General features: G+C 40.9%; 1 pseudogene; it reads right to left on the bottom strand.

Moving 5' to 3' along the window:
• Positions 1-1968: 1968 nt before the first annotated feature.
• Positions 1969-4716, bottom strand: LOC122927643 (annotated as a pseudogene).
• Positions 4717-6399: the final 1683 nt, after the last annotated feature.

Below are 6399 nucleotides of genomic sequence, written 5' to 3'. Positions count from 1 at the left end.
GGCGCACCTTTCACTCTACGCCCCGCTGTGTGGCCGTACAGTAGTTTACGGCCACATATGGGGTGTTTCTGTAAACGGCAGAGTCAGGGCAATAAAGATACAGTCTTGTTTGGCTGTTAACCCTTGCTTTGTTAGTGGAAAAAATGGGTTAAAATAGAAAATTAGGCAATAAAATGAAATTCTCAAATTTCATCCCCATTTGCCAATAACTCTTGTGCAACACCTAAAGGGTTAACAAAGTTTGTAAAATCAGTTTTGAATACCTTGAGGGGTGTAGTTTATAGAATGGGGTCATTTTTGGGTGGTTTCTATTATGTAAGCCTCGCAAAGTGACTTCAGAGCTGTAGTGGTCCCTAAAAATTGGGTTTTTGTAAATTTCTGAAAAATTTCAAGATTTGCTTCTAAACTTCTAAGCCTTGTAACATCCCCAAAAAATAAAATATCATTCCCAAAATAATTCAAACATGAAGTAGACATATGGGGAATGTAAAGTCATCACAATTTTTAGGGGTATTACTATGTATTACAGTAGTAGAGAAACAAACTTTGAAATTGGCAAATTTTTCCCAATTTTTGGTAAATTTGACTTTATGCAAAAAAAAAATTTTTTTTTAACTTTTTTTTACCAGTGTCATGAAGTACAATATGTGACGAAAAAACAATCTCAGAATGGCCTGGATAAGTCAAAGCGTTTTAAAGTTATCATCACTTAAAGTGACACTTGTCAGATTTGCAAAAAATGGCCTGGTCCTAAGGTGTAAAAAGGCTGTGTCCCTAAGGGGTTAAAATAAAAATACTTAACCAATAAAAAAAAAAAAATCATGGGCATCGCAGTATGCGAAAAAAATGCCCATACAATTAAAATAAAACCAAATTAATGGCATGTGGTAAATGGCGTTATGGGGGGGAGGATTAAAAACTGAATTCACAATTTTTTGTCACAGTGATCAAAAAGACTCATGCACTTCAAATTGGCATCACTGAAAAGTACAGGTCACCCCGCAAAACAATTGCCCTCACACAGCCCCCTACACATACAGAGAGTCAGAATGTGGTAAAAAAAATAACAATTCTCAAAAGGTTTAAAAACTAAAATTCGGTATTAACCACTTCAGCCCCCCTAGCTTAAACCCCCTTAATGACCAGACCACTTTTTACAATTCTGCACTACACTACCTTCACGGTTTATTGCTTGGTCATGCAACTTACCACCCAAATGAATTTTACCTCCTTTTCTTCTCACTAATAGAGCTTTCATTTGGTGGTATTTCATTGCTGCTGACATTTTGACTTTTTTTGATATTAATCAAAATTGACCGAAATTTTTGCAAAAAAAATGTCATTTTTCACTTTCTGTTGTAAATTTTTTCAAATAAAACTACATTTCTATATAAATTTTTATCTAAATGTATTGTTCTACATGTCTTTGATAAAAAAAAAATGCATTAAGTGTATATTTATTGGTTTGGGTAAAAGTTATAGCATTTACAAACGATGGTGCAAAAAAATTAATTTACGCACTTTGACTTTCTGAGCACCCGTCATGTTTCCTGAGGTTCTACAATGCCCAGACAGTAGAAACACCCCACAAATGACCCCATTTCAGAAAGTAGACACCCTAAGGCAATGGTTCTCAACCTTTCTAAAGCCGTGACCCCTTAATACAGTTCATGTTGTTGTGACCCCCAACCATTACATTTTTTTCCTTGCTACGTCATAACTAATTTTGCTACTGTTATGAATTGTAATGTAAATATCTGATATGCAGGATGTATTTTTATTGCTACAAATTGAACATAATTAAAGACAAATCACAAAGACAAAATGTTATATATTGTCAAATATTTATTTCTAATTACAAATAAATGAAATTTTGTATTGAAGCATGGTGTAGCATGGGTAACATACTTAATATAACAACAGTAAACAACATCGCTACATTTTGCAACAGTATGCATAAAACAGCCGTTAGTGCGAAGGTTGAGATTGCTTCCTTCTCACCAGATCAGAAATTCTTGGGGCAGTCTTTGCAAGAGCACACCGAAGATCATCTTCCACAACAAGTCTACTTCTGTATTTAGACTTGATAACCAACAAGCTGGAAAACCCTGTTTCACATAGATAAGTTGTTGGAAATGGAAGAAGGCGCAACACAGTCTCAGACAGAACAGGATATGACTGCAAATGCTTGATCCAGAATTTTGTAACTGGCATTGTAGAGAAATCAATTCTTGCTGCATAGTTGTTAATAAGTTCAATGAACTCCTCTTGTGCTGTCTCAGGAACATCTTTAACTTTGACTGTGAATGGGCTTCTGGCCAGAGCAAATGGGGTGTCTGGTAGATTTGGAAAGTACAATGAAATTTCATCTTCAAGCATATGCAAGTGTTTCACAGAAATTATCATTGTAATTCTTTTGTCTGGTTCAATGCCATGTGCCTCAAAGAAAGCAGCTATGGTAGGCAACATGTAAATATTATTGTTATCCAATTTTTTTTTGCCAAAGCTGAAGTTTCATTTGGAATGATCGAACCTTTTCAGACAAATCAAGGCACGTTGCATTTGGTCCTTGCAGTGATAAATTTAACTCATTCGAGATGACAAAGATGTCAACCAAGTAAGCTATTTTCTGCAGTTCACTTTTATCGCTGAAAAGTGCCTCAAACTGTGGTTTTGCCTTCTGATTAAAAAACCTTCTGAGATCATCACGAAGATCAAAAACACGTTTTAAAACTTTTCCTCTTGATAACCATCTCACTTCAGTATGAAATAAAGCATTGTGTGTCGCATCCAACTCGTTGCACAGTTGCGAAAACAGTCGACTGTTTAAACTGCTAGCCTTTACAAAATTGACACAACTTATGACGCTTTTCATAACTTCCTGTAAATTTTGTGGCAGCGTCTTCGTTGCTAATATTTGCCTATGAATCATACAGTGAGTTCCAATGACTTTTGGTGACTCATTCAGTACCAAACGTTGAAATCCAGATCGACATCCTAGCATAGCTGGAGCACCATCAGTACAAACACCACAAACCTTTTCCCAAGAGATCTGATGCTCTTTCAGAAATGATTCAACTTTGTCAAATACATCATGTGCAGTAGTTGTCGTTTCAAGAGGTTTGCAAAAAAGAAACTCATCTCCGCCATTAATATACCTCACAAAAACCAGTAACTGAACAGTTTGCCACGTCTGTAGATTCATCAAGCTAGATACGAAATATTGGAAGTGGAGCAGATTTAATTTCCTGTACTACCTGACTAAGAATATCAGCAGACATATCATCTAATCGTTTGCAAACAGTATCGTTAGATAAGGAAATTGCATTCAATTTCGTAACATATTAGTCTCCGATCATAACTCGAACAATGTCTTTGGCCGCTGGCAACAGTAAATCCTCACCAATGGTGTGAGGTTTCATAGCTCTGGCAATTCTACGTGCCACCAAATATGAAGCTTCAACGGCTGCTACATTTTGTTTGTAATACTTGCCATTAGGGGTGCACAGAAATGAAAATTCTGGTCCGAAACCGAAAATTCAGGATACCCCTTGACCGAAACCGAAACTGCCTTTTTGCCCAAATACTTTTAAAAGACCCCCCACCCCATAACAGTGCCATCCACAGACCCCCCCACCTCATAACAGTGCCATCCACAGACCCCCCCACCTCATAACAGTGCCATCCACAGACCCCCACCCACCCCATAACAGTGCCATCCACAGACCCCCACCCACCCCATAACAGTGCCATCCACAGACCCCCCCACCTCATAACAGTGCCATCCACAGACCCCCACCCACCCCATAACAGTGCCATCCACAGACCCCCACCCCATAACAGTGCCATCCACAGCCCCCCCCCCCCCCTCCCCATTGTACAATTATTAGAAAATAGCAGGGAGGGACTGGGAGGAGGAGCTGGGGGCCGGTGCGTTCACTGTGCTCCGGCCCCCAGCTCCAGTAGTTATAAAATGTTGTACAATTAATAAGCATTCTATTCATGAGGCCCCCTCTGCAGTATTACATTCAATACAGCCACATCCTACTCACAGGGCTGTCATCTTAAGGCTGGCCGGCCGGGCAGAGGAGCGGCAGCGTCACAACTGACGTCATGTGCCCGGCCTACTTTCTGAATGAAGGAGGCGGCGCAGGCATGTGACGTCAGTCGTGACGCTGCCGCTCGTCTGCCCGGCCGGCCAGCACAGCCCTGTGAGTAGGATGTGGCTGTATTGAATGTAATACTGCAGAGGGGGCCTCATGAATAGAATCCGTATTAATTGCACACTTTTTATAACTACTGGAGCTGGGGGCCGGAGCACAGTGAACGCACCGGCCCCCAGCTCCTCCTCCCAGTCCCTCCCCGCTATTTCCGGCCGATATGTAAAAATATCGGCACAAACAGATTAGGTGCATTTTCGGCCGCCGAAATTTCGGTGCACCCCTACTTGCCATCAGTGTCAAGTCTGGCTTTTTTGAGTGCATCAGCTTTGCTTCTAAAATAGTTGGTATCCCTGCCGGCAAAGCTCGGATGCTTGCTATCAAAATGGCGTTTTAGTTTGTTTGGCTTCATAGATTCAGCTGATAGAACTTCACAACAAATAACACATTGTGGTTTCTCAATCCCTACTGTAATTATTGAGGTAAAACCATACTGTAAAAAATCCTCACTATATTTTCTTATTTTAGGGTTCTGCTCTACACGATCCATTGTCATGGTGTTGCCCTGTCTTGCCTCCAATGCCTTTAACACAGCAGCTGCTTTCTACAATACCTGCTCTCTGCAGATGTGTGACCAGTCTGCATAAATACAATGGCGCCAACCTCAGTGTCGGACTGGAACTCCCGTGGCCCACCTGGAGAATTGGGTCTGATGACCCACCAAAAACACGCACAGACACCAATACACCAAATGTTAATTCAAATACACAAGTATTCATTCATAACCACAGAACTTTAGCATAAATACAAATAAATAACTTTAAAATAAATAAACAACAAATACCCCCTAAAAAATAAATCAATGGTGCGCATAGTACCCCTCAAATAAATAACTCAGTGGTGCTCAGGGTACCCCTCAAATAAATAATAAATCAGTGGTGCTTCAAGTCCCCCCCCAAATAAATAAATCAGAAGTGCTCAGGGTCCCCCAAATAAATAAATCAGCGGGGCTTCAGGTCTCCCCCAAATAAATAAATCAGCGGTGCTCAGGGTACCCCCAAATAAATAAATCAGAAGTGCTCAGGGTCCCCCAAATAAATAAATCAGCAGTGCTTCAGGTCCCCCCCCCAAATAAATAAATCAATGGTGCTCTGGGTCCCCCAAATAAATAAATCAGAAGTGCTCAGGGTCCCCCAAATAAATAAATCAGCGGGGCTTCAGGTCTCCCCCAAATAAATAAATCAGAAGTGCTCAGGGTCCCCCAAATAAATAAATCAGCAGTGCTTCAGGTCCCCCCCCCAAATAAATAAATCAATGGTGCTCAGGGTCCCCCAAATAAATAAATCAGAAGTGCTCAGGGTCCCCCAAATAAATCAGCGGTGCTTCATGTCCCCCCCAAATAAATTAAGCCTTGCTCAGCCAAATAATTAAAATAAAATTAGCCAGGCTTAATTAAATCATTGGTGGTGCATCAGTGGTGCTCAGCGGCAGTGTCATTAACGAAAAAACTCGGACCTCAGCAGACAGGCGGCCCGACTTACCCGTCCAGACGTCAGGCTCCTTCAAGCACAGGCAGTGATAGGACATCACTTCCTGTGCGCGAGGATAAGGGTCCGCAGCCGCTGTGCGGGCGACCCACAATAGGAAGCCTCAGGCCGATCGACGCCCAAAGGGGTCGCGACCCCTAGGTTGAGAACTGCTGCCCTAAGGTATTCGCTGATGGGCATAGTGAGTTCATGGAAGTTTTTATTTTTTGTCACAAGTTAGCGGAAATTAAATTTTTAATTTTTTTTCTTGTAAAGTCTCATTCCACTAACTTGTGACAATTTTTTTTTTTTACATGAACTCGCCATCCCCCTCACTAAATACCTTGGGGTGTCTTCTTTCCAAAATGGGGTCACTTGTGTGGTCCAAAAGTAGTTTGGAATTCAAATGCGTAAAAAATGCCCTGTGAAATCCTAAAAGTACTCATTGGAATTCAGGGCTGTGGAGTCGGAGTCGGAGTCAATTTTGGGTACCTGGAGTCGGAGTCGGCAAAAAATGAACCGACTCCGACTCCTACTAAATTTAAATTGGAATAAAAAAATAAAAAAGCAAGTTTAAATGTCCGAATTCATAAACAGTTATAATTAATGACTTCTCTACTGTAAGAATAAAGGCCAATGCATGCAGTGCCTCACCTAACCGCAAAACAAACGCGTTCAGTGATGTGAAGAAGCATGCTTTTCATATGCTTCAC

The sequence above is a fragment of the Bufo gargarizans genome, chromosome 1 (genome assembly GCF_014858855.1).
Source record: "Bufo gargarizans isolate SCDJY-AF-19 chromosome 1, ASM1485885v1, whole genome shotgun sequence".
Taxonomy (NCBI): Eukaryota; Metazoa; Chordata; class Amphibia; order Anura; family Bufonidae; genus Bufo; species Bufo gargarizans.
This window is presented reverse-complemented; position numbering and strand designations above follow the sequence as displayed.